This window comes from Dermochelys coriacea, chromosome 13 (assembly GCF_009764565.3).
Source record: "Dermochelys coriacea isolate rDerCor1 chromosome 13, rDerCor1.pri.v4, whole genome shotgun sequence".
NCBI classification, from domain to species: domain Eukaryota; kingdom Metazoa; phylum Chordata; order Testudines; family Dermochelyidae; genus Dermochelys; species Dermochelys coriacea.
The window spans coordinates 14,917,232-14,939,917 of NC_050080.1; the positions used below are offsets into that span (position 1 = coordinate 14,917,232).

At 39.8% G+C, this 22,686-nt stretch overlaps 1 protein-coding gene and 1 long non-coding RNA gene across 3 annotated transcripts in view; both read right to left on the reverse strand.

Annotated features, from left to right (window-relative positions):
* Nucleotides 1-22,686, reverse strand: part of TSHZ2 (teashirt zinc finger homeobox 2) — a 267,767-nt gene that overhangs the window by 206,449 nt on the left and 38,632 nt on the right. The window lies entirely within an intron of this gene.
* On the reverse strand, nucleotides 6,182-21,872 carry LOC122456555. Its single transcript, XR_006275486.1, has 3 exons — nucleotides 21,086-21,872; nucleotides 19,814-19,990; nucleotides 6,182-9,583 (listed from the first exon to the last, which is right to left on the reverse strand). It is a non-coding gene; the product is annotated as an uncharacterized LOC122456555 (long non-coding RNA).

Here is a 22,686-nt window from a genome sequence, read left to right on the forward strand (position 1 = left end):
TGCTTGTAATTAACTGTGACTGAAAAACTGTCTTCAAAAGTGGAAGCTGTATTTCAAAAATCAGGCCTTCAGGGCCAGATTTTCAAAAGAGCCCAGCTCCCATTTAGGCACCTCGCTGAAGTGGTCAGATTTTGAAAAGAGCTCAGCACCTATTGCTCCCAATGGGAGGTGTTGGGTGCAGAGCACTTTTGAAAATCTGATCACCTCAGCGAGGTGCCTAAATGGTCGCTGTTTGTTTGAAAATTTAGTCCCCGATTTAGGTTCCTAAATAGCCACTGCTATGTGCTGAGCTCTTTTTAAAAAGTCCCTTACTGATTAAGAATTAAACATTGTGTTTAATGAGAAGCAGGGTGAGGTAAGTGGCCTGGGAGCCACAAACACCTTAGTTCTAATCCACAGTCTTTCACTGACTCCTTCTGGTGGCCTCACTCATTTGTGCTGTATTTTTTCCATCCATAAAATGGGAACAATGCATTGTCTCAGCCAGACAGTGGCTCTTGAAGGTGGTTCAGAAATGCAGCCCTGCTGAAAACTTAAACTTGTTTCATGCAGAAAGAGAAAACCTCCCCTTCATGGGCCTTTTTAAAGAATTATTGCACTAGAGCAAAATGACTGTTTTCCTGCCATGTAAACTGGCAGCCAAGTCAGGAACAGCCCTGAAGACTTCCCATGATTGCAGAGTCAGCTATACAATTTGCAGGAAGACAGCCACTTATTTTCTCACAATAGTTTGTTTTTAGCATAGTTCACAACTTTTAGGTTCCTGAATGTAAATTGGAATCATGTACTTTGTTTTGGCTGTAAACTCCATATTCACATAAGAGATGGGATGTTAAATCCAGTGAACTGGCCAAATTCCCAATGGGGTAATTGCACTTTTCTTTTCTAAATTCCATCTGTCATTTTAATTATATAAGTTCTCCCTCATAAAAGCGTGGGTGTGTGGTATTGCTAGGAGACCACTTTACCTGCTAAAAGGGACTTCCCTCAGGGGAATGGAAAGGTAGGATGGTCCAATCGTTAGTGGACCAGCCTGGGACTTTGAAGACATAGGTGCAGTTCCTTGGTCTGCTACAGACTTCCTATGTGACCTTAAGCAAGTAACTTAGTTTCTCTGTGCCTCAGTTTCCCCATCTGTAAAATGGTACTCCCCTAGCTCACAGGGGCATAGTGAAGATAGCTACATTACAGATTGTGAAGCAATCAGATGCTACTGTAATGGGAGCCATATAAGTCCCTAACCTAGATAGATAGGTATTCTTCATCCAAAAAGGAGCTGAGAAACACTTCAGCAGCTACAACATGTTTGATGCAACAATCCTATTAAGGATCACACACTGCAATACAAATATACAATGGAAAAAAAACCCCAGTCAGACTTATTCTCGCTAAAAGTATGTGGTGATGAGTATAAGTATTGCCAGCACAGAATGATTGCCTTCTTGCACCTCAGTGGTGGTAGTGTTTCATTTGCGGGTGACTAATTTGTGGACATGCAATAGTATACAGCACTGGTGAGTGTACCATAGTATAAAAATTGTTCAGTCAGTATGGGATATAATAATGAACTGTTGGCTCAGCAAGGGGCTACAGTCCATTATAGTCCTGGTTCTTGAAAATTCCCCTTGTCCTGAAGGGATGGAGTCTCATTTTTACAAGAACTTGGTGTTACCCACTGGAGTTCCCCCTGCCAGGAAATGCCTGCCTCAAAGAGTTTACAAACTAAACAAACAAGATAGAAGGAGGGTAGGAAAGGAGAAACATTATTACCCCCAATTTACAGACAGATTGAATATCAGATTCTGATGCCCTTACTCAAGGCAAGTATAGTATATTATTCTGAATTTAGATTCACTGGAACTACTTGAGAGGTATTTCTCATTGTGAGTCAGGGCATCAGATTCCAGCCTTGAGGATATGTCTGCACTGGCATTGAGTTTCAGTGCCTGGGGCCAGCTGACTCAGGCTCATGGGGATCAGGCTGTGGGGCTAAAAACAGCAGTGTAGATGATCAGTCTCAGACGAGAGCCTGGGCTCTGACACCCTCCCCTCTCGTGGGGTACCAGAGCCCAGGGTCCAGCCCAAGTCCAAATATCTACACTGCAATTTGCAGCCCAAGCCCTGCGAGCTGACCCAGGCCAGACGCGGGTCTTTTATCACAATGCAGACATACCCTAAGTTACCTGATGAAGGTCACACTAAGTGTCTGTGGCAGAGTCAAGAACTGAACACTGATTCTCTGAATTCTAGTCTTGTCCACAAGACAAATCCCTCCTGACAGGTGTGGCAACATGTGGCTGATGAGGTCTATTTTTTGGCTTTGTGGACTTTGAAAGCATTATAAGAAAATCTTAAATGTTTTCCCTAATCAGGTTTCTGTTCCCTTTATTTTCAAATACTGTTAAAAGTAATTAAATCCATATCATGCTAACAGTTTCTGTCCAAGCCTTCAAGTCACCAGTTTCCCTCCAACCCCTCAACTAATGAACATCAGGTGTTCAAGTCTTTCGCCCCACCCCATCACAGATTTAGAATTTTCCTTTGCATATGTCATTACAGAGTCCAGGGTTTAGGGTCTGTTTCTTTTCCCATTTTTAAAATGTTGTCTGGGGTGCACTTTTATGAAGAAAAATATTGGATGTGACATAGTTGCATATTATGAGAAGGACTGTAAACCCATGTAACATTTCCAAGCCAAAAATATTTGTTATATTTTATTTTTAAACAAACAAACTCACTAGGACCGAAACATCTCATTTCATTTCCCCCTCCCTCCTGTATATTTTTTTGCTTGTAGTTGTAGTTCTATGTATCTAAGAAAGCAATGGGCATGAACCAAGACTTCAACAGATGTTGGATACAGTTCCTAAAACATAGACTATAATGTTTTTGTTGGTGCTAAATAGGCACATGCATGCCTACATAGCTCCAAAACCGCTCAGATTTTACAGTACTTTGAAATATTGAAAATCCTGGCCTGTTTCTTGTGTGTATAATCCTAGTACAATATCTGCATTCACTGTAAGTTTGTGCCAGTACAGTTTGGGACCAGCATACACAATACACACATTTTACTACAATCTATTAGTTTAGCAAACTGTAGTATAGGTGAAACTGCCCACATTACAAATAAAAATATTGCCCTTTTTTGAATATAGGTTATAAAGCACAATTTTAGCAGGGCTAAGACCTGGCTTCTATTTGCGTGCGTATAATATACAATTTTGTAATTGTAATTTTGTAGATGTTAATCAGTAGTGGATCAGGGATTGTCTTTTTTGTGTTTGTACAGCATCCAGTACAATGGGGTCCAAAATGTCTTATTTCACTTTAGATGCTACCACCAGTTAAAGGCATCCTTTTAAAATGTATTTTCAAGTTTTTAAAATTTCCATTGGCAGTTTGGCAGTTACTAGCAGTGAAAAATATGACTACAAAAGGGCAGCCAACATTAAACATAATGGGGAAGGCTTTAAAAGGTATCCACTAGCATATGAGTGTGGTTGCATTATGCTAAGACTTCGAAAGGACTTAGGGATTGCCTGCATTGACCCATAGTTCAGACTACAAGGGTGTGAAAGGCAGTGTGCGCACCAAAGTGCTGCACTGTAACTTCTCCGTGTGGATGCTGTGGGCATGAACTAAAAGGTTCCTAGTTCACTTTAATATAGTCAGGTTTCAGAGTAGCAGCCGTGTTAGTCTGTATTCGCAAAAAGAAAAGGAGTACTTGTGGCACCATAGAGACTAACAAATTTATTTGAGCATAAGCTTTTGTGAGCTACAGCTCACTTCATCGAATGCATAATATAGTCGTATTTGAACCTTTTAGTTTGCACCTGCAGCATCCACAAGGGGGAGTTACAGTGCAGCACTTTGGCGGGCACTGCTATTCGCACCCCTGTAGTCTGAACTGTGGGGCTGTATAGACATAGCCTTAGAATGCTAAACCAATCATAACAAGCCATTATTTATACTTCCAGAAAAGGAGATGTTTCACTATGACTGAAACACTTATTCATCACTTCTGTGCCGGGTTAATGAACTGGGAATAGTATAGGTTTCAGAGTAGCAGCCGTGTTAGTCTGTATTCGCAAAAAGAAAAGGAGTACTTGTGGCACCTTAGAGACTTACAAATTTATTAGAGCATAAGCTTTCGTGAGCTACAGCTCACTTCATCGGATGCAAGCTTATGCTCTAATAAATTTGTTAGTCTCTAAGGTGCCACAAGTACTCCTTTTCTTTTTGGGAATAGTATAGTTGGTTTGCTTGAAGATAGTTAGACACTGTCAACTCTGTAGGTGAACAGTAGATATTTACAAATATAGGTCTGGATTTTGAATCAATGCAGGACCAGTTTAAGCAAATCTGCATGGGCCCAGTTTTGATTCAACCAAGGCAAATTTATGTTTTTACATCAAAACCATGCAAAATGTGCAATATTGCGAGGCCCTACCCCAAATGGAGTGTAACTCACTGAAGTTTATCTAAATTTTGTCTGAATTTTCATTTGAGCTTTTGGGTATTTTTTCTTTTCTTTACCTGTATGTTAAGTGGAATGCTTGTAGACAGAGACTGAACAAAATTTTTGCATGAACTTCTGCAATGGAAAACTGCCAGTTTTCACAAGCTTCTAGTCATTATCTGAGGCTGTTGTAGTCATAAAATCCCTAAGTATTTTGTGGAAGATTATTTATACTGTATGTCCACAGTTATGAATGTAGCATCTTAAAAATACCAACTGAATATATTTCTCAAATGTTTTACTAGTGATCACAATTGCTTTTGCTCAGGACTATGTTTATAAAAAAGCATATAGAAGATAAACCCAAAAAATAAAATGAAGATAATATTTAGGAAAAAAATAGTTAGTTGTAATTCTGAAATATTAAAACATATTACATCTAAATTATTTTGCAAGAAAATCTCACTTAATTGTAAAATATATATGTTTTGGTTTATTTGTGTCAATGCAAGCAGCAAAAGATTCAGAAAATAATAAATTTAGGAAACCTGTTGACTAAACAGACTTCTCACAGATTTACCTTTCTTGTGACAGGCTTTTGTCCCATCAGAACATGGTAGAGAATTAAGCAACCCATTCAATGAGTTTGCTACATTCATTAAAGCCCTATCCCAATCATCAAATCAACATGCCCTAAGATCCTTCCAAAAATAGCTGGAACAATCCATAAATAATAAAATGCAATAAAATGAAATTAATAAAATGAAAGAGTAGAACATGCCCTTTTCCTCTGTCTGCTCTCTGCTCTCAGTTGAGTGGACTAATATGCTTGACTCTATATTAACACATAAATAGTTACCCACTCCTTAGTTTATTGCCAAGTTAGTAGTGTGCTTTTCACAAGTCAGAGTGCTATATGTAACGTTAAAAAAAGACCCAAACCCAGACCTTGGACCTTAATATAGAGTCTGATTCAAAACCCACTGAAGTCAATAGGAATCTTTCCATTGAGTTCAACAGGCTTTGGATCAGAACCATTATGAACCATGGATGGCTTACATGCACACAACATGCTGAGCAGTGGGGATTGAATTTGGGACTTTCAATATTATGAATATTGGTCTCTCACCTGAGCTAAAAGATCCACCTTGAGGTACAATCTTTAGGTCAATTGGTAGAGACCTCTAGGCCCAGGATTTCATCTTTGTTTATATCCATGATGTCTATATGGTCATGGTTTATTATGTATTGCCACCCAGATGAGACATAAACCCTTATCAAGTTCAGGTACTCAGAAGGGAGTATATCATAGTCTGGTTCAATGCGTGTGAGAATGTCTCCCTTAAATGGCTGGCCCCAGCAAGTATAACATGCAACATATCCACAGCTAAAGGAATTTTCCTTGAGCTTATCACAAAAGATAGGAGGTTTGTGCTTTTGGTGCTGTAGAATCTGGGCACAATCTTTAGTAACAACGAGCCTGCATGCAGTTTTAGGTCATCGTGAGCCACCAACTCTCATTGAGAAGTACCTTATTCACAGGTATTTCCCATTGACCATTCACATTTAAGTTCCCATTGACAGCACCACAATTTAGCTCCAAAGGATCATCCCTAAACTGCAGGGATATTTGGTATCTTGAGTCCATCTTTGTAGCTCATTCCCATTTCTAGTTCATATCACTTTTACATTTCATTTCTTCTGTGTGATTTTCAGAACTTCCTTTTTTTTTTCCAAAACAACCATTGATGAAAAACGAATAGTCTTGGGGGAAAAGCTCTTTACAAAGTTTATTTGTAATTTAAACACCAACGCATTTAAAAAATTATGTGCTGCTGCTTAAAATGTGAAATTAGCAAATGAAAATCTCTTACAGCCCCTAAAGTTTACAAGACTCTTGGTATCATGTAGTAGATACTCGATGCAATCAGCATGTTCTACACAGGTAATTACTTTTACTACTAATGGTGCTTCCCACTTAGTGAAGAAGGCAAGAGGTTCCAACACTACTTAATCACAATGCTTCATTATTGCTCTACCCCCTACTGGGTAAAACAATTCACAGGCTCTGTTCAGTGACTCTCACAAATGAGAAAAATTTATTAACATGTGAGCAAAACTGCAGAAGAGGCACCACCCTGGATAATATTAAATGGGGATGCAAAGTTTTGAGCATTTGTAATTTGATTTTTCCTCAGATCAATAACAAAAAGAGCAAGATGGCAAAAAAAAAAAATTCCCAGGGGTGAAACTATACCCTCACAGTGATCTTTTTTGCTAATGTGCCTGACATTTCCTTGAGACAGAATGTAGCATGTTAAAATAGTTGCATTTTATGTAATGTTTTATTTTTGTTATTTTTATTATTTGTTTAGTGCCAACAATATGCTGCCAAGTGTTTAACAGCCAGATGAATCAAGGAGGGATGTGCTGGGAAAACAAGAAGCAGGGAATAAAAACTAACTCCTTGTGAGGACTGATGAGTTTAAGAGGGACTTGAGTGAAGCGCAGGTGGCAGTTTGGCTAACTGATATGGTGGGGGTGTTCTACACATAAGATGGGATTTTCAGAAACACTCAGTGTTGGCCTAATTCTACTCCCATTATTTTCAGTGGGAGCAGAATTAGTCCAATGTGGAGTGCTCTTGAGGCGGGATATAACTTTGATCTATGTCATGTGACTCTGGCTGGGAAACAGAGATTAGACTCTCACCAGAATTCCTACGTACAGCTTTATTACAGCTGTGCTACAGGTAGGGTGACCTGACCAGACAGCAAACATGAAAAATCGAGACGGGGGTGGAGGGTAATAGGAACCTATATAAGAAGAAGACCCAAAAATTGGGACTGTCCCTATAAAATCAGGACATCTGGTCACCCTAGCTACAGGAACTGCCTGTACTGATTCCATATTGGCTGAAGTTACTTCTATTGACCCTTCCTGTCCATAGATTTATTTTACTTTGTACCAGTTAAGAGAAAAAACTCAATACCTATATACTCTCTTTAACCACAGATCTGAGCATCCTTAGAAATGTTGCCAGAGACAGACCTTCTGGCAGGAAAGGAATCCTGAAAGCATGTTCCTAGGTCATGCCAGCGGAGGGATGGGAGTGCTCATTCTGCAGTGAGGTTGTAGTCCTTTTACAACATTCACCATTATTTTCCAACATCCATCCATCATACAACACCACAAAGGCCAATTTTTCATCTATTATCAAACCACCTTCTATCTTTACAGACACATACACTTTGTGCATGTTTCTATTTGCATGTGCACATGTGTATTTGCACATATAAGTTAGGTAACTCAAGCACTATTCTTGAATGCAGGAAAACTGAAGTGATTCTGCTTTACATTTGCTAATTATAACTCCACTTTTGTGTCAGCAGTTATTCATGGGTGAAAACCTGGAATTACAAGTGTTGGGGGACTATTTTAGAAATCAGGCACATTCTGTCCGCTTTGGCACTTGTGCAATGCTTGCAGATCCTTTAATCAAAGCCATTGTCAGATGCAAAGCTAGTGTGATGAATCTATGGAACAGCCAATTCACTCATTTGCTTCCCCTCCTGAGGAGTGACTCAAAGGGTCATAGGCCAGCTGCCAGCGACCTCTTACTTGGACTGTAGCAGCAGCAACAGCGAGCCTGGCACCGAGGTGAGGAATCAGAGACTTGAGTAGGAATTAGGCTATATTGACACGAGGTCACAGTCGTAGTAGTAGAAGCATCATACAGCTGTAGTAGCTTGTAAGCAGGTCTGAAGCTAACACTATGACAGGGTGACAGGAGGACAATGCAGCGGGGCCACCAATGAGACTACAGATGGTAGAACTCAACTCTAGCTAGAGAGATCTACAGGCCAGAACTTAATTGTCCTCTAATAAAGGATTGGATAATACTAGAAGGGTCCTAAGGTGAGTAACGAATTACGGCATTGATCTTCTGTTCTAACTGCCTAAGCCACTATAGCTACAGTATTCACACCCTTTCCTTTCTGTCAGCCTTCCCACTCCTTTCAGTCAGTCATGAGAGAGCTTGCCTCCGAGTCTGCAGTACACCTGGCATGCTACCAACTATCTTGAAGAGTTTGGTGTTCCAGGGTATGGTCAATTACAAAGGTGACAGTGGTGGAAACCTGGTACCTTTAAGGGGCTCAGGGAACCCTGGTACATTTTAGGGGCCCATAGGCAAATTCAACTATCAGAAGCTAAGCTTGCACAGGTCTTATGTGTGTGAGTTATTGAAGTGCCAGCAAAGTGTTTGGTGGGCAGAAATAAGAAACTGACAATTCAAGCGCTTCCCTAAATCTTGAGGGGGAACAGAAAGATTCACTTGTATAGGGAGATGCTTAAGTATATAATAGTACAATAAGCAAAAAGGATCTGATCCTGTGAGGTGCTGAACTGCAACTGTGAGCAGGGCTACCAACACTTGTTTTGTAAGACTCCCGATATTTGATTTTTTTTTCCTAACGGCCCCAGCTCCTGGAGCCCTGTGATTACATGGGAATCTTAGCTTTCAGTTTTGAGAAGCATGATTTTGTGGGGCTTGGCTCATGATTTTTGTGGGATTGGCAATATTGGGAGGGAAGTCTCACAAGTTTGGACCCTAAGCTATTACTAATAAATACATTTCATACAGATCTCTGCACAGCCCCCATGCAGCATTAAAAACCAAGTTGAAACCTTTTTATTGACTCAGCAGGGAGCAACCATTTAGCTTCTAGCCATTAGGATAGGAATGTAGCTGACTTACTAGCCCTCCTTTAAACAGTGATTTATATTAGTCATCTCAAGCCTTTATTTTTGACTCTTAGTAGATGTGTGTAGTTCTAATATGTTTATTCACTTTCATCACAGAACAGCAGAAAAAATATGAATTGCAGAAACAGTAGCTGTGCAGTAACAGATCATGATCAATGAAGGAAAACAGATGAAAGCACGTAGCCTTAGTTCATTGTATTTTCAGGATGCTTCCTAAAAATCTCTTGCAATCAAGGGCAATAATACATTTTCTTATCACGGTAGGAATCACTCAGGTGATGATTAACAAGTTTTTGTCCCTCATAGGTCAGCCAAAAAGAATGTGGTAGGCTGTACACTTCCTAGAAGGAGCTCCTAAAAAGAGGGATTGGAACGAGTCAGTGTGTATCAATAATGAATGTAAATGCAGCAAATAAATGTAACATTTACCCTGAAGAGTCCACATTATTAATGAATAAACCACATTATTATAAATAAATAAATAATGGTGTTTAATTAATGAGACAAAGAAACAGTGTATTTTCCTTAAATATTTTCTGCATGTTAAATCAAAACAAATGGGTTGATAATCTTTAGATCACTTTACGTACGTAATTCCAAACTGAAAATGAAAGGGGGAGATGAAAATTGCTGCTTTGAAATTTTTTGGGGGCAGGTTAAAAATAAGACCCTTTTCTAATTAAGAAATCTCTAGTGGACTCACCTTTTGGGACACTACCAGCTCAGAAAAGGCACATTTTAATAACTGACTGCAAGCTCAGATGACTTTGTGGTTATACCTCATGTATTGAAGCTTAATGCAAACAAGCTCCAATTCAAACATGAATGTGGAGGGGGGAAAAACTATTTAAAGGAGTCAAATATGCATGTGCCTTTTAGTAAAATAAATGTATGCATTTGCTTCTTACTAATCAAATGGAAAATTGTTTTGTTTTAATGGTTTTGAAACTTCCCCATCCCTTGAGCAAACAGCACCCATTACTTTAAACACCTCAGTGTCTAGTAATTGTTCACAAATGTGTCAAGCTACCAGTAATTTAAGTCCTGTCAGGAATAAATCTCAGACACTCACTTCTTCCAGTCAGTGACTTGAAAAAAAAAACACGCCCACATGTCAATTACAGGAAGCTCCGGCACCGTGTCTTTGTTCTGAATTTGTGTAAACAGAAAAAGCTTCTTCCTCAGTAACAACTGTTTTCTAAAACCTATATAAATGTTTATGTGAACTATCCTGCAACAGCATCTAATATAAGCAATAAAAACAGGTGCATAAAAACAATCTGTGTTGTACTTGTTGGCAATAAATGTACAGTATGTAGAAGCTATATATCCAGTTGTGTATTATTTTCTCAGAGGTCTGACCTCAAAACATTTAAATGTTAGACTGTAAATCAAAATGATATACTTCCAACATCCACAGATTATTCTCTCATTTCCATGTCCTGCTAAACATGTAGATCCATAAATAATTACACATTAACATGTAAATAAACAGGCAGGTAAAAGTATATGCCAGAGAGATGGACAAGTAAGTTAAATGACTGAAATATATGACTGGACATTTTTTCACCTGTGTTATTGTTCTCTGCGAGCCACCAGGGAGTAACAACAACCTGATGGCTGACTGCTGCAGCATAAAGAGCAGGAAAAAAAATTACTGGAAATGAACTACAAGGAGAGTTTAAAAAAATATATATACAAAGGTGACATCCTGAAGTCAAGGAGAGTTTTTCCCTGACTAATCAGAGATAGTTGTGGTGTCCTTACTCATGTTTACAACACAGGTTATTCTATCAAACTCAGTGGGTCAGATCTCCAGCGGGTGTAAATAGGTATAGTTTCACCAATGTAACTACACCCATTTACACCAACTGAGGCCCAAAGGGATTACTTAAGGTATGTATACGCTGGGAGGGGGGGAAAAGAGACCCGTGACAGTGAGTTCAGATCCCAGGTCAAATGACTCAGGGCTCAAAGTAGCAGTGAAGATATTTGGGCTCATGCTAGACCTTGGGCTCTGAAACCTGGTGAGAGGGGTTTCTAGCCCGAGCCCAAACATCTACACTGCTATTTTTAGCCCTGTAACATGAGCCCGAGTCAAATGACCCAGGCTCTGAGACTGACTATTGCAGGTCTTCTTTTTGCAGTGTAGACATACCCTTACAGAGCCAGGTGCTTCTCAGTGTGCATAAGAGGGTATCAGAATCTGATCCTCAGTGAATAAGAAATGAGAACTTTAAGATTTGGCCCAACATCAGGCTAAATGGCCAGGCCTTTCTAAACCCTGATAAAATCTACCTAATAAAGCTAACCTGTGATTGCACAAATGGCTTTGGATCAAGTCCTATGGTTCTCAGCTAGGAAGAGTTCCCACTTAATCCCATGAGAATTTTACTGGAATAAAGAATGTGGGATCCGGCCCTAGCTAGAATGACTCACTCTCAATTGTGCTAGATTTCTTTATGGTAAGATCATGTTATGATGCCAAATGAAAGGAATATGAAGTTCAACAGAAGGAAAAATACAAACAAACAGAGGGAGCACATGAGGTGCTGCAATTTAAGTGGTGTTTTTCAGTTCTTTTATGCATCATAACTGTATGCAAGGATGCCCTGGAGCTACACTATAAGAACAGCACTTTGAGAGGAACCCACATACAGAAACAATTAGCAATAAATGACATAAGTACAGCACATATTGTTTCAGAGAGAGATGTATAGAAAATTGGATATGGTTTAGAAATTATAATACAGGACAAAGTCTATTTTGTATGTCCGCATACACAAAAATGCACACATGTATGAGATATTTATGAGATAGATATAATGATTCAAATTTAAATTATGCTATTAGAATATTGGGGGGAAGGTTTCCTCTAGGGATGGGATTTTCAAAAGTGCCTAAATGATTTAGGAGCACATGTCCCATTGGCTCACCCCCTCTCTTTTTTGTGTGAGATGCATTATTGTGAAATGGGGAAAGCATGACCATGGGCATCTTCTCCTTGATTTCCCCCTTTTAAGGCTCTATTCTACCACCCTGTCCCCAATGGCACATTGCCAGGGGTGGGGGATGTGAGTTACAGTAACTTCCTACCCTCAACTCACCCCATGGGAGGAGCTAGGAATTGTGTGGTAGGAAGGGGATCTATTTGCAGTTGATAGCTTGATTAGGCCAGTGATGTTAAGGATTGTTCAGGGATATTTTACTGTCCTGGTCCATTGGACATTCTGGTCCCTATTAGAGTTTCCAATTTAGAAGGAGGAAAGGTTAGAAAGTCACTTGACTAGCGGTGAGAGAGCTATGGTGTGGGTATTGAGCTGCATGGTGACAGTCTGGGCACAGTTAGAATTAGATCTGGTCAGAATTTCCCCTCACCACCACCACAGGGAAAATTTCACCAAAAATGAAAATAATGCATGGAAATTTCCAACTTTTTGGTGAAAAAATTGAAAAAAAAATGAATGTCTGGCTGTAACCCAAAAACTTTTAGCTGAAAACCCAAAAATTTCTATTCAGAAACACTGCCATTGGTGCTTCATGGAGTTTATAGTTTGGGTGCCTTGTGTCCCCATTCTCCTCTTTTGATTGGGCTCTAACTACAGCTCCCACTATGCACCATGATATGCCACAGTGCATGATTGGAGTCACATGATCACAGTACATCATGGGAGATGTGGTCCCTTAGAGAGCCTGGCCCACGAATAGAATGGGGACATGAAACATCTAAACTACTACTCCCATGGGATACCACAGAAGTATTTCCAAATAAAAATTGCTGCAGATCCCATCCATTCACACAGGGGTTAATCCAGTGAGGTGTACTACCCATTAGTAGAGGAGGATGCTAAGCATCTTGCAAGAGACACTAGCACCTCACAGGATCAGGCTTTTGCTGAGGAGGTGATGACGGTATGTAATCAAATATATGTGCAATCTCTTTTTGATTAATATTTATCAGACTTATTTTTAAAAATATTTTGTAATCTACCAATCAAATTTGAATTATATGAAATAAGTTATAGCATACAGTGTGGTTTCCAATTTCATTATCCTTAAGGAAAAATAATAAAGTAACTCATTAACTGCAGTGAAAATCTTCTGGTCACATGGACTTCTAACATCCTTATTCCACAACACTTCAGGGGCAAACATTTCCATAACTCTCTCATGGTTTAAAAAACATCCATCACATGCCTCTTGTCCCATGCATAAGATGATAAATAACACATAACCACAGTGCAACCCATTACGTATTCCAAGCTGGGTGAACTATGAGATAAGATATTTATCCTTCTCATGAGGATATCTGTTCATAGTTTGCATGGCATGGAAAGAACGTAGTGCACTGAATGACGACTGATGATGATTAATGTATTATTCTACAGAGTATTATGACTTCTTTTCATTTGCATTGCATTGTTAGGAGTAAAATGTGATAAAATTGCTGTTTGGGTTGCGGTGGGGCGGGAGGGGGGGTTATGCCTGGAATTTGTTAAAAATAGCATTTGAAAAAGTATTTAAAAAAAAACCAGCAGAAACCATACGTTATATTCTCTGCTGGTGTAAATGGGTACTGCTCACCAATTTATACAAGCAAAAACTTGGCCCCATATGTGGATAATCAGTTATTTCACTTTTGATTTTTATTTTAAGGCATCCAAAACTTGGCAAACTAAGTTCCCACCTTTTATGAAGGTTCCAGACATTAATGCTACCGAAAACCAGTGTATTAGCCTTGAATGTTACAAAACCCTGAACAAATCCAAATACATAATTTCCAAAACATGCCTTTTCTAATACATTTTTGGAGGGAAGTGGGTAATCACAGTTTCACAGATTAGAAAAATCAATGAAATTTTGGAAGTTATGTTTTTTAATGCTATTCTCAAGCGAAGTTAAAAAGTTTGGGGTCATTCTTATTTACCATGCACTACAGTGCTAGCATTCCCTCGGTCTTGCTGCCTCTCCCTTCCTACAACACGTGTGCAGAGATGAAGAATCCACACCCACCAATAGGTTAAGTATCTCCAAGTCTTACTCTAACTTTGCTCAGGGGCAGTTGTTTTTTCTCCTCTAAAGCTGTTGCTACATTTTTTATCATGAAACCCTGCCCATGTTGTCAGCCTCCGTCCCCCCCTTCGGCATAAGTGCTCTAAAGTATAGAGAACAAAGAATATCACAGTTAATCCTCTCCAAAATTTTATCTGAAGACACTCCAATAAACCATAATTTGTCTGAGCTTGGTTTGGAGCTAAGTGACTGAGATTCAGATACAGTAATTTGCTGTATTTCCATTTAAAAACAACTAATGCTTCTCACTTCTAATACACTGAAACATAAAATGCATGTCAGTTGCTTATATTTGGGGATTATAGGGTTATGAGATTGTTTGAGTCTGATTTTTAAACCAGTTAGGCATGCCATTGAATGCACAGTCATCACAATTCTACATGCGGATTGGGCAGCTCTGTGTACCAATAATTAATGATGCTTCTTTTATGTTATTTTCTCATGAAATTTATGTATTTAATTCATTCAATTACTATATTTAGTCAAATAATTTCATTTGCACCTGCAGTCATAATAATTGTGCACATAAATTTTGTGCACCTAACCTGTTTAAAAACCAGGCCCATTGTATGTTAGAAGCCACCATTCCTTTCTAGCTCTTTATTTTGTATCTGTGTATGTATACAGTAAACTAATAATACTCAGCACTTATAGATCTTTATTTTTTCAAAGCAGTGCACAATTATTCATCAACATTTTCTGGAAACTGATCAATTAGCTTTATTTATATATATATTATTCCACATTACAGAGGAGGGTGGAGAGGTTAAGGCCTGAATGCACAAAAGGAATTAGGCATTGTGACACTGAGCAACACAATGCCTAACTTTTAGGCACCTGAAAATCACTATGTTTCACAAATTTGGAGTTAGGCACAGTTAGGCATAGCATCTATACAATAAATGGGGCGAGATAGGCACCTTAGGCCTGGTCTACACTTAAAATTTAGATTGACTGAGCTACTTCGTTCAGAGTGGGAATGCCCGTAGTTAAGCCAACCTGATCCCTGGTGTAAACGTGATTAGATTGAAGGAAAAATTCTTCTGTCTACCTAGCTACTGCTACCAGAGGAGATGGATTACTTACATTGATGGGAAATGAGATTGGGAAAATGGGAAATAGACTGAGATTCACAAATACCAACACACTAGGCAAGGAACTGCCTAAATGAGCCAATGCCAAGCTAAGGGTGTATGCTAAGCTCTGCCCTTGTCTCCGAGACAGGCGCCTAAATCCAGACTGCAGGGTGGCATGCATCTCTGCATGGGATTCTCAGTTGTAAACCTCTCTCGATAGTAAGCACCTAGACTGTTAGTGAGGGTATGTCTACACTGCAATTAAAAACCCGTAGCTGACTCCTGGGGTTGTTTAATTGCACTGTAGACATTTGGACTCCCTGGAACCCCCCCCCCAACCACACAGGGTCTTCAAGCCTGGGCTGCAGCCCAAGCCCGAACATCTACAACACAATTAAACAACCCCTTAGCCCAGTCCCTCCGAGCCAGAGTCAGCTAACTCAGGCCAGCTGTGGGTGTTTAATTGCTGCATAGACATACCCTGAGAGGCCAAGAGGAAGGGAGACTACTTCCCTTGTAAATTTTAGCCCAGTGGTTAGGGCACTCCCCTGGAACGTGGGAGACACCTGGTTCAAGTCACCCCTCTGCTTCAGGGGGGCAGGGTATTAGATCCTGGGTCTCCCACATACTGACTGAGTACTCTCACAACTATGATATAGAGCAGTGGTATCCAAAGTGGGGTGCACAAGACCATCCGTGGGGGTGCGCGGCCAGAGGACCACTGCCAAAGGAGCACTGCCGGTATGGTGGCAGCTCAGCTCTCCCCACTCCGTCTTCGGCAGCTCGCCGCTGGCAGCTCTTTTTTTTTTTTTTTTTTGCTTCCCCAGAGCTGGCCCTGGGGGTGCACGATTCAAAAAGTTTGGAGACCCCTGGTATAGAGCATGCTTATGCTCTCTCTCACTCTGAATCATTTGGGCCACAGAGAGAGACAATGCCACCTTACCTATTTGAGACATTTTTGCAAAACACAATTATCTTTGTGGAGGAGCTGGGGGGCAAAATGGAGCCATTTGCCAGTTCACTTAAAAATGCAAGAAAACCAAATTTCAACTTGTTTCATCATTTGTAAATGTCACAATTTCATTTCTAAACTTTGGAACTTTCAGCCACCTCTCTTTAGTGCACCCTTATGCATTGTTGCTAATATGGATTCTCCATGTACATTTTAATAGCTCTCTTGTCTCTTCTTTTGTAAGAAAGAAAGAAAGCCCTAAACCACATGAGGTAAAAAAGGTGATTACAAGGAACTCTTGTAAATCTGAGCTCTCCAGCAGGGAGAGTAGTTTACTTCAGCTCTGGTTTTAAGCTTTATCTCTGCAATACTTGGCTCATGTCAATTCATGTCAGATTCTAAAGATTATTTGATTTACTACAGTCTCGATGCTGTCCATAGGCCTTGCCAAAGTACAGTATATATAATAAGTTCCAGGAAGGGGTGCAGGGGGAATTGTGAGTACAGATTACTTCAAAGATATAATTTTGGATAATGAACAGGCTTGGGGATAAAATGAATACCAGAGGAGGAGAAACATTATAGTGACCCAATCCTGCACAGGTTTGGTTTTAAGAACCAGGTTGGACAGCTGTCATTGAGGGATAGTGTAAGACACATTTATTCCTGCGTCAGCACAGGGGCATAAAATAGATCACCGGTTCTCAACCAAGGGCCTGAGGTCCCTTGGGGGGCCACGAGCAGGTTTCAGGGGGGCCTCCAGTGTTAGACTTGGTGGGGCCCAGGCCAGAAAGCTGAAGCCCCGCTGTGTGGGGCTGAAGCCCGAGGCTCCCAGCCCTGCCACCTTGGGCTGAAGCCAAAGCCTGAGCAACTTAGCTTTTTGAGGACCCCTGCGGTATTTAGTTGATTCCTATCCTTAGAAGAGAAAGTCTTCAGTACCATGGCGATAGGTGTAGTATAATTGCACAAAGTAGATATAAAATAAGATACATGTTATTTATTATTTGTGTTATTGTGGACATTAGGAGCCATAGTCATGGACCAGAACCCCATTGTGCTCGGTGCTATACTAACACAAAATAGAAGGATGATCTCTGCCCCAAAGAACTTACCATCTAAGTAACCTCCCTGAAGGGAAAATAAGATCCTATGTCATTTTTTTAAAAAGTGATAGGGTACAAGATGCTCAGCTCTTAGGGTAAGGAGGACCATAAAATACAAAGATAGATAATTTAATTCTACATCTCTCAATTAATTTAGGCTTGAATAGAGACTGGGAGTGGATGAATCATTACACAAAGTAAAACTATTTCCCCATGATTCTCTCTTCTCCCCCTCCCCCCACGCCACCCATTCCTCAGACGTTCTTGTCAACTGCTGGAAATGGCCCACCTTGATTATCGCTACAAAATGTCTTTTCCCCCCTGCTCTCCTGCTGGTAATAGCTCATCTTAAGTGATCACTCTGGTTACAGTGTGTATGGTAACACCCATTGTTTCATGTTCTTTACGTATACAAATCTCTCCACTGTATTTTCCACTGAATGCTTCCGATAAAGTAAGCTGTAGCTCACGAAAGCTTATGCTCAAATAAATGTGTTAGTCTCTAAGGTGCCACAAGTACTTCTTTTCTTTTTGTGAATACAGACTAACACGGCTGCTACTCTAAATCCCTCAAACTAGTTCACTCCAAAACAATATTTTGTAATTTGCATTAAGTATAGAAGCCAAATTTGGTAGAAACAAGCACTTCATCTCAAGGAGTCACACAGACTGAATGCCTTCAGTAGCTATGTTCTGAACCCCCATGTTTATCACCCCCACACACACTTATTTGTTGGTGTATCGATTAATCTAATAGCCTTTTCCTAGAAGGTTCTTCATTTCCTCCGCCTCAAGCACCAAACTGCAATAGAATTAAATGCACAGTAAAACTACCATGTGAGAAAGGTTTATGCATTATGTTAAAAAGTGCACTCTTGATTAATGGTGCCATTAGAATGTGGAATTCACTGCATTAGTCTGTTTAGGCCAATCCAAAAACAGCCCTTAAATGTATAACAAATTTGCTCAAAGGCTAATGATCTGAACCCCACACTGTACTGTTGTATGGAGGTAAACGTAGGTTTAAAGCATTTGTTTTACTAGTAGCCTCACTTCACCTGACTTGGCAATTCAAGAATACACCAGCTCTCCTGGTAGGAAAATATGTCTATACCATTCTCTCTTGAAAATATACACTAAATGATCATTAAAAGAAATTATTTTTTCATGCCCTAAATTTCATATCCTGGTTATTGAGTACAAGAGTTTGCTAAGGATCAGTATGGTGGGAAAATACTTCTTAAAAAAATATGGTAACTAGTTCAGAGGGCCAAATTTTCAACCAGCTTTCCCTTTTACATGTCTGTGTCTTGGATGCAATTGATAATTGCCCTCAGTGGTAATTAAGAATGTTTCCATGTGTACATAACAGAGGAACTTGCACATCTGTAGGTACACACACACACACACACACACACACAGGAAACAGGCATTCCAAGTCAGAACTGCAATTTAGCCCTGAGTATATTCATGTTGGGGAAAACTGACCAACGTTTTCTGGCTAATGCTTGCTATTTAAATATTCCAGTTTCCTAACATCATTCCAAGTAAATGAATAGGACCCAGCCATGCATAAATTGGTAGGTATCCATTTTTTAGAGCACCATGAAAACCTTACGTGAAATGTGTGTAGCTTTTAAAAAGTCAACAGAAAATGTTTTTGTTAGAACATAAGGGGAGCCAGAACTTTGAAAGCTTAAAGTCTAAATTGAACCAATGGTCTGGCAGTGCTCTGCAAGTCAAAACCAACTGATAGAAGCTGGATATACACATATGACAAAGATGTTTAATGAAATGATATACATAGTGTCACTAGACCACCAGGAATAAATGCCAGAATATTTTCATTGGCTCATCCTCATTCATAGACATCCAGCCAAGTCAGAGTCAGGAATTCTGCAAGAGTCTGGCTCCACTCATATTGACTTGCCCACCTCTAGTGGTCAGCCACAAAATATCCACCCAAGTAGTTCCTTGAAATACAAGAAACTAAGAGCATGCAGAGTATTCCCTATAGGAGGCTGGATTGTTTCTGATGCCCTGAAGCAATGAGATGGGGTATCACCTTGAGAACTAGATTCAGGGCCTAAACCCCACAAATTTTGGCTATTCATGAAGGTCTTGAATTACGCTCAAATGGGCCTCTGACAGCTTTGGTAGCACTCTATGCTTCAAGGAACAAAATTGTCTGATATTTCAGGAATTAACTTACTTTACCAAGGAGCACAATGATTTAGCGCAGAACTCGAACATAACTCGAATTTTCTGGGCAGAATTTCTACCACTAGGAGTAAATTCAAGAAAAATATTGACCAATGCTCTGTGTTCTTTTCACTGCAATATGTAATATTTCTAATAAGATGCACAACAAAGCACTCACTTTTTTCTGCTCTAGTGTCAGAAGAATGTGTCGAATGAATTCAAGCGTTGACATGGCATGTGACTTTCCCATGCTTTGTTTGCAAACATGCAAACTGAGTGTGTCCAGACATCCCCAATCTTCAGCTTGTTCTCTGCAGTCTCCCTGATATCCAGGGAACTTTGCATTTGTCTGTTTCTTTAGATATCCTTAAAATACATCAACCGTAATAAACATATTGTTCAGTGAGAGCCCTATTTTTTGTTACATTTAACTGTTAACTCTGTTAAGGAGTTTAATTTTTAATTACATAAACCTGTATGGTCCCCAGTTGGTATTGAACCTTCAACACTAGTCAAAATAGGTTAAATTTAGCAAAGCAGAAAACTCAGTAGTGAGTGAGCAATATGCTGGCTAAATTGTTTACTGTGTTTTTCAATTTGCAACAAGAATGCTTTTATTCTGGACTATCTTGGCCCTTAGCTGAGCTTCACTAGCTCTTGCAGTTTTGTAGGCTCAGTTCTGTACCTGAAACTGAGGGTACTCTTTAAGCCACATAGCTATCTAAGTGCCTGATTGTGCCCTGAAATCAGGTACCTAAGATGGCCTAAGTTGCATCTAGAATTTACTGCATGTACATTTGTCTGCAAATTATGGCCACAGAAAACACCAGCCAGTTGTTTAAATCTGGCTATCCATCTTCCAGCCAAAAGTATATCATGGGAAATGATTTATAGCCAAGTTACAAGTCACCACTAGAATAGACATCAAAGTCTTAATGAGGTCTTAACACACCTACAGTATAAACATCATAGCCTATATACTGTTTGTAATAAGATGGCCTGCTCCCCTGCTCACAAAGGATCCACAGTTGTGCACAGTGAAGAAAGGTGAAAAAGAGCAGGGGATGTGACATCATAGGTCTTGGGCAGATCTGAGAAAAGAGTATTGGAAAGTAGCAGAAACTGCTGAACAGCAAAGATGAATTGCTTCTGAAAATGAAGGGTTGCAAGATAATGGAGCATTTTCAGGCAGCTTCATTTTTCCAATGTAGGGAAAATGAACAAAACTAATTCCTCAGCCACCCTGGGCTTCAGCTCCAGGGGATTTAAGCTTTTACCTCTTAGTCCTTCCTTCTTCAGGGCTTCCTGCAGGACTCTTCCAAGCTCTGTTCACTAAGCATTACCATCTAGGGCTTTCTCCTTGAAGGCCCCTTTCCCCCCAAGACAGGTTCCCACTGCCTCCTCTCCCACAGAACTTCCTCCTTCTTGCAATTCCCCAACTCTGATTCACCAGGTCTCTCTCCTCTAGGCCCAGATTGCCCGCCCCGCTTTTAAACCATTGGGATCAGCTGACCAATCACAGATGCACTGGCTCTGCTCCCTCTTAAAGGGGTCAGTCACACTGTGACACCACAGGTCTCTTTTATCCATCCCTCTTATCTTATTTTAAGAAACAAACGGTATGTAGTTACATAAGGCATATCTTCCAGGTGTTCCTGCTTATTAAGATGAAGGGATACATTCAGTAATCAGCATAGCAACTAATCACATTAATAGAATAACTTTTACCTATGGCAATATCCCCCAAAGTTTGTATGTATAGTAAGGTATTTTAAGAGTATATCATTTGGTAAAGATAAAACAAAAATCAGAGATTATATCTGCTGTTCATGGGTTTGTAATGAGGTTGTATGCTCACCTTGGCAACCTTATACATGTGGTTTTTCTCTCACAAACTTATTAGCTTGTAGAACACGTTACCAGACAGGCTAGGTGGAATCTTGACCTACTTAATTTCAATTGTGAAAACTTGCTGGGTTTTTTTTTTTTTTGTGATTTTCAAGGCTTCGTTTGTGAGTGACCTTACAAATATATTTCAGGCAAATATTTGCATGCAAAAGCAGCCAACTTGAAGTGTTCTCTTCGTGCCTATTGGGAATAGACACAACATCACATGGAAGATGAAACTGCAAGACCTGAAACACTTATGCAACACATTCCATATGAACATGCAAATGAGTTCCACATATGCTTTTACACCAAAAACACAACATTATTTACTCATATTTTGCCCTGATAGATCAGCCAGACCAATGGCCTAACAATATGTGCTTTGCATAATGACAGGTTTCAGAGTAGCAGCCGTGTTAGCCTGTATTCACAAAAAGAAAAGGAGTAATTGTGGCACCTTAGAGACTAACAAATTTATTTGAGCATAAGCTTTCGTGAGCTACAGCTCACTTCATCGGATGCATGAAAGCTTATGCTCAAATAAATTTGTTAGTCTCTAAGGTGCCACAAGTACTCCTTTTCTTTTTGCGAATATATGCTTTGTATTGTTTTGTGGAAGACAATTTTAGGGTTTTAGTTTCTTTCTTCTTGTTCTGGCAAGAGGTTAGGAATTATATGAAGATAACATGCTCCAGCCCTGGCCAGGAATGCCCTTTGATTGATTGATGAGTAGAACTGATGTACTTTTTGGCCAAGAGAATATTAGCTATGTTTTTTTGGATTCAGGGGCGAGTGTGTCTGTGTATCTGTGGAAAAAACGAAAACCAAGAAAAATGTGGCTGAGGAGGAAAGAAAAAGATCTTCAGGGATCTTGGAGGACTTCCTCAAGGAAACCAAAAAAATACAATGTGTTTGGGCCACCAGTACATTAAACAAAATTTGTTTGGGCCAATTTAGTGCTAACAGAAGTGGACTGACTAAAGTCAGGCATAGCATGGGTGAGCACGTCTAAGCTTTCCTACACAGCTCTGCAAATATACCATAAAAATGTTATCTATGTAGTGCACTCTGGAGCACCAAGAGAGACATCACACATCCATAGGAATACTGAACACCTTTCATGTCAGCAAAGGAGCAGATACAGTAACTATGAAACAAACA